Source organism: Pinus tabuliformis, chromosome 1_1, assembly GCF_031772625.1.
Source record: "Pinus tabuliformis cultivar Carrire ecotype Pingquan chromosome 1_1, CPIR1, whole genome shotgun sequence".
Taxonomy (NCBI): domain Eukaryota; kingdom Viridiplantae; phylum Streptophyta; class Pinopsida; order Pinales; family Pinaceae; genus Pinus; species Pinus tabuliformis.
Genome location: NC_142297.1, coordinates 479,504,038 through 479,518,167, shown reverse-complemented (window position 1 = coordinate 479,518,167; position 14,130 = coordinate 479,504,038).

The window sequence follows — 14,130 nt, the reverse complement described above, 5'->3', positions numbered from 1 at the left end:
AGTAAATAACTGTTCAGCGACTAATGACTCTAACTAATATTACTGTTCCTAATTAGAACTTGTTACAGTACTCTAGGCATTTTAAACAGAAACAAAAAAAAAACAACAAATAATAAAAATACTTAAAAATAAAAACGAAACAGACTTGCTGTCCGTTCTGCGAGCTATGTCTCCTGTCCTTCTCAGAAACCATGTCATCCTTCTTTCTATCTCCGCCCTGTTAACCAGATGCTCCTGCATCATGACCCTACCAATCTCTTCTCAGAAATTTGAAGTATACCTGGACATACAGGACACTCTGAGCTTGGAGCCCAGTGTTGAAGGTATAGAAGTACTTATCACCGCGTTTATATGGACAACCATATTTAGGATAGTCAAAAAGAGTTGTGATACGCTCTCTCAGTTTCCCTCTTGTCTCACAAGTCTGTAGTAGGGATTCAGTTAAGGAAACTTGTTTCTCAACAAAATCCTTGACCTCCTTTGCACCAGAGTCTTCTAGCCTGACAGAACAATAATCGATATGTATTAAGACCTAAAATAAAACAAGACGATTCGAATTTATTGCTTTCATCAAATGGTAAAACATGAATTTCTGGCAATTTCTAATCTTCCATTTGGAAAAACTGTAGCGGTTTACCAACAGGGCAATGGTTTATAGTCTGTTAGGCTGCGTTCTAGTAATGAGTTAAACTGTTGAAGCACTTATCATGATGATGAGTCAGGGTCAAAATTCAGTGGCCAGCATTATGATAATGCAGTTGACCTTTTCCAAAGGTCTGAGGTCATGTTAATGCGATAAATAATAGCCATTCAAATATAGAGGTGCTATTAGTATTGATCCCATCCTAATGCGGTCTAACAAGTCCCGGATGACTTGGAAAAAGTTATTTAAGCTGTAAAACTCTCATTGAAAGGAGCTCTGTACCCTCTACCGTGAAAGGAGTTTACACCCAACAAACTAACCAGAGGATTCTATAAGATTCTATAAAGCAAAAGAAAGGCATAGATTCATGGGCCACTGTTAACAGAATCTTCTATAAAGCAAAACTGTACACTCTCCCGTGACCCGTCAAAGGAGTTTACCGCCCAACAAACTAACCAGAAGATTCTATAAAGCTAAAAAAAGCATAGATTCATGGGCCACTGTTCACAGAATCTTCTATAAAAAAAATAGAAATTAAAATTAAAAAAAAAAACATAGTTTCACGGGCCACTGTTAACAGCGGGTCCTGTGCTAATGCAGTGTTTTTGTGTAAAACTAATATTGTAAGTCTGTACCCGTTCCCCACAAAAGGGTTTTACCGATAACAAAACAACACAACACAATATCTAAAATGAAGTGATAAGCTTTTCCCCAGGTTCCATTCTCACCATGTCTGCCCCTTCAGATTGGCATGAGTTTGAGTGATGAGGCTGGTGCAAAAATTGGGTGATTTGGGATTCTGTCAAACAATAAGCAGCTAAGAATTTTCCAAAATACTCAAAAAAAGCTTACCATCTGTAAGGATCTTGTACAAGGACCCCGTGATAGTTGTCTACTACAGCTTCATCTCTCCTCGCGTCTGGACAATGCAAGCGTTCTTCAGCTGGCAACGAACCCATATAAATTCAGCAAGTTGGCACAACCTAACCGAACAGTTAATAAATGAGGGCAAACTGCTCTTTGCACTCAGACTGATACCCTTCCAGACGATCCTGCATTGTGTACAGACATATGCAGTTAATAATGAGGGACTTCTTAACATGGCGATCGCCAATGGAAGTGCCAGTTCGGAAATAAAACTCAATTTATTTTCCAAAACGATCAGAAAAATCGGAACAGGAAGGAAGGAGGTATCCAGTACTACTGAAAATGGCCGAACAACAGAATCTAGTAATTCCTTTGAGATTCATACAAATAGTGGAAAATGTTTCCTTTTATAGATGTGGTTGAAACAATGCCTGTTCAATGTAGAAAAAACAGGCCTGACCAAAGGGCTAATTAAACAGACTGTGAGATTCATGAGGCTTTGGGAGATGGGTTTGGCGCGTGTATATATATACATTTCAGGAATAAAGGCGACCAAGTCTAGAAAAAATGCAATGCCTGGTTCATGAAAGATGGTTTCCCACGTCAATAAACTGAATGGTTGTAGTACTGAAACACCTAATTTATATGTACTTTCGAACCACTAACAGTAATTTCGAAAGGAGTTGATTTGATTTTTTTTGGAGTTTTAGTGGCAGAATCTGGTGGAAAAATGGTGCCAGAATCTGTGGAAGAATTTGAGGTGAAATTTTGATTTGTGTTATTTAATCTATATTTTTTTTACTGTTATATAGGGCACTTCTATTATTTAGGGCACTTCTATTATTCCAGGTTTACATATAAGTTTGTGATTTCAATGAATTTTTATCATAAGACACTTTTATTATGCCAAGTTTACATATAAGCTTGTGATTTCAATGAATTTTTATCAAATTTCAAAGAAATTAGACCAGAAAAATCAACCAGAAAAACTTCCAAAAATCACACTAAAAACAATTCCATTTCAAACTTACAAATAATAATTTAACCACCCAACCAAACTTATAAAAAGTACATATGGAAAAAAAAAAAAATACCAATGTGAGAGACTGAGAGACTAGCATGAGTCAACCATTCAACAATAAAACTGAAAATTCATATTGATGTCATAAATCCCGGCCCGATTGTCCATACCTGTTATCGATTTTAATAAATTTTGAATCTCTTTCCCAGTACAAAAGGAGAAGGGGAGGAACCAGAGAGAAATATGGAGTAGACAAAGCAGAAACATTTTTTTCGCGAAAAGTCGGGCATGATTTTGATCAAATTTAATGGAGACTTTTGGAAATATGGGTTATGATCATCCATCTTCAGAATTTTGGGTAACAGGAGGGTTACCAATGGTGTTGAATTTGAAATAAGTGAGATATTTTGAAATGTATTTAGGTTTATTATAGAATATAGTAGGGATTTATTGAAATGGTAGGTTAGAATATAATAAGACGTTAGAATATTATAGAATATAGTAAAATGTTAAAATATTGTAGGGGTTTATTGAAATTACAAGTTTGATATGTGAATTTTTCATAATTGAAGTGCCTTATAGTTTCTGAGGATATGGTTTCTAAAAAGGCTGAATTCAAATATACAATCAAAAAATCAGTTTAATCAACACAATTCTATTTATTTCCACCATAAAAAACTATCCAAAATTCAAACATTCCAAATAACAAATTTGTTAAAAAAAAATTCTAACCAATTCATTATCCCAAAGGAAAAAAAAATATATATATATATATACACCATAAAATTGAACTTAATCAAATATAAACTAGACATGTGTAATTCCATAATTACATAACTCACCTGTGTAATTCCATAACTCATAAGAGCAGAATTTACCCAAATAAATAAATAACTTTGAAAGGAGAAAACATAGACCCTTCATTTTACAAATTAGTTCACAGAAACAGCAGATTACTCCGAAAACATAGAATCTTCATTTACATAACTCATAAGAGCAGAATTTACCTACATAAACAAATAAATAATTTTGAAAGGAGAAAACATAGACTCTTCATTTTTCAAATTAGTTCACAGAAATAGCAGATTACTCCGAAAACATAGACTCTTCATTTTTCAAATTAGTTCACAGAAACAGCATATTACTCCGAAAACATAGACTCCTCATTTTTCAAATTAGTTCACAGAAAGAGCATATTACTCCCAAAACATAGACTCCTCATTTTTCAAATGAGTTCACAGAAACAACAGATTACTCCGCAGTGAAAAGAGAAGGCCGGAAGAATGCAATATAGAGTACTGGTAGTAAAGAAATAAAGTACAACTGGACACCTAAAAGCATGTGCAATGCATGAAAACAAAAATCATACATCAGTCTGTAAAAAATGCAAGTTCATAGCCTAAACAATCGAAATCGCACTAAATATGTACCCAAGTTTTCTGTGACAGGGAATAGTTACCACAAGCTTGATTTGGTTCCGATTTCTTGACAGAAAACCAGTGAACGCTGTGGCCTCTTCAGGGCAGGGATTGTGTGTTCGTTGACTTGGGTGCACTGAAAGTGTGCTGTGTAATGTGCAAACCAATGTGTACACATTCAGGGCTCAATGTGGTATCAAGGGTTGGAATTTCAAAAAAGACCAGCCCGTCAAATTTGAAGTTTTTCAAAGTTTTTAACCTGTTTTCATAGTTTCAAAACAATTTTTGACGGTTTTATAATTTTTTAACCTGTATTTGAAGGGTCAAATTCCAACCCTCAAATTCCAACCCTGGTGGTACCCACGTGCTCTTCCTTCATGTTCCGTTCCGTTTGGCCTCATGGATTTGCTTCAATTGTGAAGAAACCGTGACATTTTGTGGCATTTTCAGGTAACGGAAACGGTAGCTTAACGATCAAGAGAGCGATTGGGAATTATATATCATCAATATTATGACTATGATATTTAAAATTTTTTTATAAAATATGTAATTGTATGTATGTATTATGATTTTAATAAAATTTAAAAAATTATAAAATATGTAATTATATGCATTATTATGATTTTAATAAAATTAAAAACAATGAAGCGAGTCAGCATTCAAATCCTTCATGGAGTCTTGGCAATTTGCCTTTAAGGGAAATTAAATTGCTATTTTGGGAAGGACAAGAGCATGATCGACAAAATAAACAACGAGGATTCAAATTTAATGGAGATAGATGGGTGTAATTGGGGATTTTTTTTTCAGAAGAAAAAGCTCAATAGTATTATATAAGATATATAACGGCCGAATATTACATCATAGCTGAGAAATAGTTCGCCCAATCTGAAAACAATAAACTCTAGATAGGACAGATCCAATGTATCTTCAATATGCTCATAGTCAGATATACAACATTAAACATTATATGAAGATACACCCTGATAATAGGATGATGGAGGAAAATATGCCACATCATCAAAATTCAAGAAAATATAGGATCAGGTTCCACCTGCAGTACAAAAAACAGTGGCATATACAAAATACAAAAGTATACAAAATAGGAAAGACATACCTGGGCATTTGAATGTAAAATATGTTATGTACCAGGGAGAGAGAATTCCTGAATAGGAAATCTCGTTGTTTCAAAAATTATCTCCATGTTCCAGATGCCCGGTTGAGAGAGAAGACCCTTCTTAGATAGAGTATTTGCCTGGAAATTTTGAGATCTATAGATATGACTAATAGAATAGTCCTCCATCTTTCTCCACATATCCATGATTCTATTCATCCAGCCGTCAAGATGTTGTTTTCTGATCTGGTGCTTCTCAGAGACATGGTCAATAATGACTTTGGAATCTCCATAAATCTGAAGAGATTGTATATTTAGAAAATGACTTATGGAAAGAAGGCCAGCCAGAGCCATAGCCTCTGCTTTTATATTGGATCCCTTACCGTCATTCCAACAAATTTGATATTGCATATTTTCTTCCATCAGGATATAAACGCCACATCCGCAGGTATCATTTTGTGCAGCTCCGTCAAAATACGCCCTTGGATATACCGTATGTTCTGGATAAGGATCTGCAAGATTTGACTTTTTACTCTGTGTAGGATTTGCATGGATATAGTCCATGGAGGATATTATGAAATCGAATACTGCCATGAATGGATCCTTACTATCCTAAAAGATGATATGATTTCTCCACTTCCATATAAACCAGATGACAAGAATGATGACAGGCCTCCATGTAGCTTTTTGGCCGCTCCACCATAGAAAAGCCTCGATAATAGAAGAATGAGAAATATAGGGGAATCCAAAATGAGCAGCAAGGCAGCGCCAGAGTTGCTGGGCTGATTGACATTGAAAAAACATGTGAAAATTGTTTTCTACAGCAGATTTACATGCATAACAATATCCAGGACCATGCCAGCTTCTCTTCTGTAAATTATCCCATGTCAAGTTTTTATTATGGAATACCAACCATGAAAATAAGATGGATTTTTTAGGACAACCAGACTTCCAATAGATTACTGGAAAAATGAGATGAGTTTGATCACATTTAGTACTGATAAGGTTTGAATATATCTCCTTAACGCTTACAGGCTCCATACCACATTTGCCTTTCCAAATGAGGACATCATCATCCAATATGCGGCAGAAACCACAGTTTCTCAAATATCCCCTAACCTGCTCCCACTGTCGCGCCAATTCACCCGACATACCCATACAAGTGGAATCCTTCCAAATAGGAATAGGGCCCTGCCATTTTGCAATAAGCTTATTCCAAGTAAAGAAACCCATTCTATGAAAGAAGTGAATAAGATTCTAAGATATATCGATGTAATCTCGGCCTCCCATGATCGGATCAATGCCTATAAAGATCTTATTCCCAGTTTGAAAGCTCCATATCAAGTTTTTTAAGAAGAAAGATTCAACTTTACGAAAACTCATCCAGATTGCAGAACCATAACTAGCTCCAATCTTTCCCATTCTGAACCAGTATGAAATTTCTTTATTTGCCATGTATTTTTTCTTAATAGTCATGCTCCATGGCCCATCCCCAAAAACACCCCACCAAAGAGATTTGCAAATTAATGCCTTGCCAAAAGTCCTTAGGTCGAGAATACCCCATCCTCCTAACTTCTTAGGAAAGGAGATATCAGATAATTTAGATAAATGATATTTCCTTTTCTCTGATTGCCCTCCCCAAATAAAATTTGCAGTGAGCCTGTTCATCATTTGGATGATGCTCGCAGGGATGTAGAATAGATGAGCCCAGTACACTGCTAATTGAACCAACACGGATTGAGTTAGCACAACTCTGCCCACCATGGAAAGGCATTTATATTCCCACCCAGAGATCCTTTTATAGTATCTGTCCAGAATCTAGAGCCAATCTGATTTTGAATATCCCTTAGCTTTTAATTGGAACCCAAGATATTTCATCCCATCTTTGATGGATCTCGCTTCAATCCCATATAGAGAAGTTAAAAATGCAATAAGATCCATGTTAGCATCATTATGATAAAAGGATGATTTGGATTCATTAATATGCAACCCTGTAGCTTTTTGAAACCGGATCAATATGTCATGGAGACATGTCCAAGTTAGTTTGCATAGCATGCCAAAAATAAGGATGTCATCCACAAATAAATTGTGGGATATAAAGTTGTTCTTGCATATCTTCAGAGGCCGACATCTATCTTCCAAGATAGCCTTGTTGATACGGAGACTTAGTGCATCCATGGCCAAAATGAATAGTAATGGAGATAAAGAACATCCCTGGCGAAGTCCTCTTGCAGCCGAGAAATATGAGGATGGCAGACCATTTATAATGACAGCATAATTTACATTATCCACGCATGCCATGATCCAGTTAATCATGTTGGAATTTAGACCAATTTTTGCAAGGAGACATCTCATGAATCCCCAATCAAGGCAGTCATATGCCTTTCTAAGATCAATCTTCCGGATAGCAGCTTCACTTTTATTCCTTTGCATAGAAAATAAACCTTCCTGTGTATTTGCAACAACATCCAGAATATTCCTACCTTTAAGAAACCCATGTTGGTCCCTGGATAAGAATCTAGATAGGGTGTCCTTAATTCTCCCAGCAATGATTTTTGAGATAATTTTAAAAGAAATATTGCATAATGATATAGGTCTGAATTCCTGGAAGGAGGATGCATCGGGATTTTTCGGAATGAGAGCTATAAGAGTGGAAGATATGAGCCGATGAATATTACCTGTAGATCGAGATTCCTCGACCATCCCCAGTAAGTCTGATTTAATGAGGTCAAAGAAATGTATAAAAAATTCAATCGTCCACCCATCCGGGCCAGGACTCTTGTCTTTCTCAAACGATTTCATGACCCCCAACAGTTCCTCTTCTGTAACTTGCTGGAAAAGGGATTCATTTTGGATTGCATCAAACATTTGAGGGTACAGGGCAATCCCCCAATTAATGTCCTCAATCCTACCATCACCGGATCTTCTATATTGATTTTCAAAATATTTGACCGCCTCATTAGAGATGTCTTTCTGCGAGTGAAGAAAGCCCCCTTTTCCATCATTTATCCTCCAAATAGTGTTTTTTTCACGTCTAGAATTAGCAAATCTGTGAAAAAATTTCGAGTTCCTATCTCCTTCTTTAAGCCATATGGCACGGCTTTTCAGCCTCCATGAGGCTTCTTCCAAATCCAAAATCTTTCGTTTTTTCCTCTCCAGATCATTAATATAACATCGCAGATGAAATGGAAGCGAATGTGCAGCCAAATCCCCAGATAATCTGTCTAGTTCCTTTTGAATATTCTGAAGATCCTTCTTATGTTCCAGACTTTTCTTATATTTCCATTCCTTGACAATCTTTCTGATAGAAGATAGTTTATCAATGAAAGACATAGAGGAAGAAGAATATTCAAGAGGAGGCAAAACTTTCCAGGATCTATTTATGAGATCATTAAAATCAGGATCCTCTAACCAAGTTCTGTTAAACTTGAATGGGTATCCTTTCCTAATACCCTGCTCCTCCCATCTTAGAGATATAGGCCTATGATCCGATATAAAGCAATTTTCAATAAAAGACTTTGGCATGCCAAGTCGGTCAATGATGCCCATATGCAATATAAAACGATCTAATCTTTTAGCTATGTAGGCCCCGTCTATTCTACCATTATCCCAAGTAGGCTGCATCCGGGATGGGCATATATCAATAAGGTTCCGGCACATCATCTCATTTTTTATACGTTCAACAAGTGTGTCTTTTCTCCTTCCATTTCCCCAAACTTCTTCAGAATTTAGAGTAATATTCATGTCCCCCGCAATCATCAAGGAATCTATGTCAAATAATTCGGATGACAATAATTTTTCCCAAAAGGGAAGTTTGTCTTTGCATGGGCCGTAAATATTCAATATATTAATAGGGTCGGCATTTCCTCGAAAAAGAGCTGAGATGAGAATACCAGCAAAACATTTATAAGCCCTGGCTTTAATCCAGTCCAGGTCCCATAGAACCGCCAGACCACCAGACACACCATTTGCTTTCGAAGCAACAATATGCCATGTAGGATACATTCTTCTGAAATAAGCTATAGAATCAGTGGAGCTATGCATCGTCTCCTGTATAAGGATAATTTTAGGATGAGCCGAGTGAAAAAGGTTTTTAAGGGCCAGGAATTTATGGTCTGCCCCAAGACCCCTGATATTCATTGAAAAATGCAAGTCATGATGGGCCATGCTCGGGCATGCTTGCTCTAAGAGGCTCGATTTCAGAACTGTCAATGATAGGAACTTCAGTAAGAGAAAGCTCACGGATCGCACTGCTAGATGAGTCCATCCTACCCCTGAAATGCCTGCTTCCCTTATTATTTTTTCTACGAACAGTGATATTCTTTGCTGAGTTTGGGCTGATATGAGGAGATTTCGACTTCCTAGGTTTGTGAATCGTAAGCGGACGAAGTTCAAGGGATTTTTTATTCAGAAGGTAATCAAGGTCACTGCCCACTGAATTGATAGGGGAGGAAACAGGGGAGTTAAGAGGGGTTACGGATATGCATGGCTCTTTCCCTTTATCAGATTTGTGTTTAGGGGAAGGGGAGGAAGATGGAATATATGTTACATGGGAGGCCAAAGGAAGATCGTGTAAAGGGTGGGGAATGGGAATAGGGGAAGGAATTTCTCTATCAAAAAGAGGCTCAGGGGGGTGCATACATAAATAGTTATAAACCTTCTGACAAATGGGGGAAGTCGACCTTCTTGAATTCTCCGGTAAATTGCCAGGGGGCATAGATTTCATATTAGAGGGGAATCCCATATTATCATCCTTAAATAGGGGAGATGGATTATGGGGAACCTTTTCAGCTTGAATATTATCAATGGGAAGACTACCAGAAGCAGCAGGAGAACTACCACTTGGGGAGGATAAATGAGACTTCCCTGAGAAAGAAGACCCCTTCTTTCTATCAAAGAATGAAGGTTTTGATTTCACCTGATTCCGCCTACCATGAATATTATGTCGATGACGATGCGGACAATTTTTTATTAAATGACCAGTTCGGTGGCATGCTGAACATCTAAAGGGGACCCCCAAAAAATCCAGCCTCTAATTAATGCATAAATTACCCCATGTTAATTCTATGTGATCAGGAAAGCCGCCCCTGTATGCTTTTTCGATAAGAATCCATGCCACGCGTTTATCTTTCTCCCCGAGGCATTTTGGGTCCACATAAACACATTTTCCAATAGCATTACCTATCTCAAAAAGAGTTTCCTTAGACCAAAGTTCAATAGGGAGCCCCGGGAGCTTGACCCATATCAGGTTGTTGGAGGGGGTGTTCTGTAAAGGATTGAAGCCAATATACCAATTGTGTAATGCAAGGAAACTTTTTCCATGAACCCATGGATGTTTGATGATGATTTCTAGATCTTCTGCACACATGAAGTGAAAGCTATACCATTCTTTCATGAGTTTTGCAATTTGAGGAACATAACCCAGAATAGGTTTCCACTGGAGACCCAGCCATATTCTACTCTGACGATCATCCATGTCAGGAAAATGCCATCGACCAATCAAAGCTCTGTCTTGTAGACTAGTTATGAGGTCAGAAAGGAAGACATTGTCAAGGTTGATGGTTGAAGGTGGCGGAATAGTTTTAACAGGGCGATGATTTACTTTACGGCTCATGGATGGGTCGACATGATTTAAATCCTGTTGCACGGGAATCTGATGGCCGAGTTCCTGCTCAAACTTCCTTTCCAGCTTATCGCTGACACCAGTCCCACAGTCCGGCAAGAAGGGGTGGGAAAAATCCTCTGCCAACGTGGACTGCCAATCAGAAGAAGGAATGGCAGTCCCATGTCGAGCCTCAGCCATAATAGTGGCACGAATCATTGCTGACATGGCTGATGAATCCGATAAAGGGTCCATCAAGACCAAAGAGGAAAATGGTATACGACCCGCACTTAACTCAGATAGGATAGCGATAATACCAAAGCAGATATCCCCAAGATTTAATCATAAATAGAAACTGACAAATTTTGAACATTCTTTTGAGGAATATTGCTGCCAAGAATGGGAAATGAAGGATCGCGTAGGGTGAAATCTGACAGGCGAAGACTCGAGAAATAAAAATCGCACTTTCCAAGTAAAGTCCAGGTTCATAAGGACAAGTCTTCGTCAGACAATTAAGGTTTATGACGCCAGCATGAGGTAGAAACGACAATAAGATGAATAATCAAATAAACAGCGGCTAAAAAAGGCATAGAGTCTGATAGGTCCCTTCTTAAAAAACATTCCCCGATGGACCCGAAAATCCAGGGAACTAAACTTTTTAAAAAAAACTAGTCCCGGAAAAAGAGGGCAGCCGAGAAGCCGCGAGTTTCTGGCCCAGAAAAACCAGAGACAGAAGAGAGAGGGCAAGAGACTCTGAAAGAGCCAAAAATACTCATCAAAAGGAAATAACTATAATAGTTATGAAAGACCAGGGATGTTCAGACAACAGCAAGTACACCCCCCACAAGTGCACCACTAGTTGCCCACTCTGAATCTAAAATCGACGCATGGCTTAGAGATGATGCAGATATCAGCAAGTCTGATAGATAATTTACTGGGAAGGTTTGAAATGAAAGCTATAAATCCTTCCAAGAATCTATTGAAACATAAGGACGACATTTACCAGATCCCGCCTAAAAAACTACACTAGATAATGGGCAGGATAGATATAAACCAGTTCACATATATTCATACGAGACAAACTAAGAATATATGAAACTTCATCGGACAGACTTGCACTAAAACAGAGTCTTCTGTTACTAAGAATGTGGCCATAAGATTAAACAGGAATTCATATGATTCTTTATCAAAATATGAATTTTAACAGAGAAAACAGCCATTGAGTGACCATATTTCTTCTTACCTCCTTTGTGAAGTTGTGCTTCCGGAGCCGAGCCTCGCCGAGAGAGAAGAAGTAACCTTAGTCTTCAGCTGCATGCCGCTCCAAAACACACTAGCCCAGTATGAAAACGACCCTAGATAATAATTTCAGATAGAATCTGATACAAAATATGATAATCGAGCGAGATAGAATATGGAGAAAATGGACCTAAGCCAGGATGACCTTCTCCTCATGATAGATAAAAAACTCGGCCAAAAGACCAACCTGAATGTGCAATCTACGATTTATAGAGGATTAGAAGAGAATGCGGGAATCGTCAGCCAGGATCATGAAGGATTGCATGTGGAACAGATGCCATGCGGACAAGGAGAAACATGACGACCAGATTCATGAAGGAATGCATGTGGAACAGGTGCCATGTGTTCAAGGAGAAAACATGACCAGGACGTGATGACAAATGTGAGACCAGTGAATGATATGTGGGCCAAATTGCAACGGGAAGACAACAGTTGTCACCTTCCTTCAAGATGTTGCATATTCCACTACCCTCTTGCTCAAATGCCTGCAACAAGTGTCGCTCCTCGACACGGTTCGACTACCCATCTGCTCATACGCCTACATACATGTGTCGCTCCTCGACACTGCTCGACTACCCATCTGCTCATACGCCTGCATACAAGTGTCACTCCTCAACTCGGCTCGACTCATCATTATCATCTCTACCAACTGAAATGCTTGATGCCCAAGAGTAGCCTGGTGCAATTGGGGATGTTTGGCAGAAGAAATTCTATTTGAACTCCCTTTGTTGAGCAATTGGGCATTCCCCCTGCTTTCTGAGTAAATCTCTTGCTCCTGGTCCCTGTCAAAGTGTTGGACAATGGCTTTGTCGGGTGAACAACATCTGAAATCTATGGAGGAGCACAAGAAGAAGGTGGTGCAATTTCTTTTTAAATTGCTCATGGGAAAGCTTGATTTGTTGATGCGTCGAATTGAGCTTCTCGAGGGAGATAAAGTGACCAATGCGACTCAGATGGAGGCTCGACTTGAATGTTTGGAAGTGAGGGTGGAGAAGAATATTATCAAAAGTTAGTAGTCTAATTAGCTGGACTAATTGCCCTGAAAGTTATTGAAATTTTAATTATATTTAGAGAAAATCTGTCAAGGTTTTTTTGTAAATTTAAGTTATAGTTGTTGAACTTCAAAATTTTAAGTGTCTTAAATGTTTTTGATGGCGTTGAATTTATTTCCATTATCAAAAATACGATTAAAACACTGCCTCTACAAGATTTTTTGAAAATTTTAACCCAGATTCGGCCACTTTTAAAGGTCTAGACAAACAATTCCTCCACCTCCGTAAATGACTCCTTATCAAAAATAAAATTTGATTTGAAGCAGAATGGTTCACAACTTTGATCAAAATAGAATTTGATTTGATGCAGAATGGTTCACAGACAGCTTGTTTGAGGAAGTCAATGAAATTATGGTCGGGATGCCAACCCCAAGCCCCACAAAGCAGTAGGGGAATCCAGATGGAGGTGCAAAAGAAGCAGGGGCAACGAAGGGGTAGTGAGTCTTCAGCGAGGAAGCCTGCCAATCCAACGATGATTGATGTTTTTTCTATGTATTGCAAATATATCTTTTTGCTTTGGGCAATTTTGTAGAGTTTATGGGAAATATCATTGTCAAATTATAGCCCATAGGAATAATAGAGGCAAGAAAGTATTGTTTTGGATATATTCACATGTAGAAATAAGAGATTTAATTGAAGTAATTTGTTTAATTTGATGTAAATGGTTTTGATCATGTAATCTAGAGTATATAATAGAAAATACTTTTTTGTTTACAAGTTAATTTTAAATAAAAATATACTTAGGCTGCATGCCCCAAGTCTCTCAATGTCAAACTTGATAAGAAAGAAGAGACTAATATAGGTTAAGTTAGCTTTGGAAAGATGTTGGATAGTGTTATTGATTTACATAAAACATTGACTTTTTTTAATAATTTTTTATTTTATTTATTTATTTATTTATTTTTGATAATATTTTTCATTTCTATTTTAATAATATTTTTTATTTATATTTGTTTCTTCACAATTTTGATAGGTTAATTTTGTATTTATATCATACACACTTAAATTATACAAATTTGTATATTTACAAGTCTCTCAATGTCAAACTTGACAAGAAAGAAAAGACTAATATAAGTTAAGTTAGCTTTGGAAGGATGTTGGGTAGTGTTATTGATTT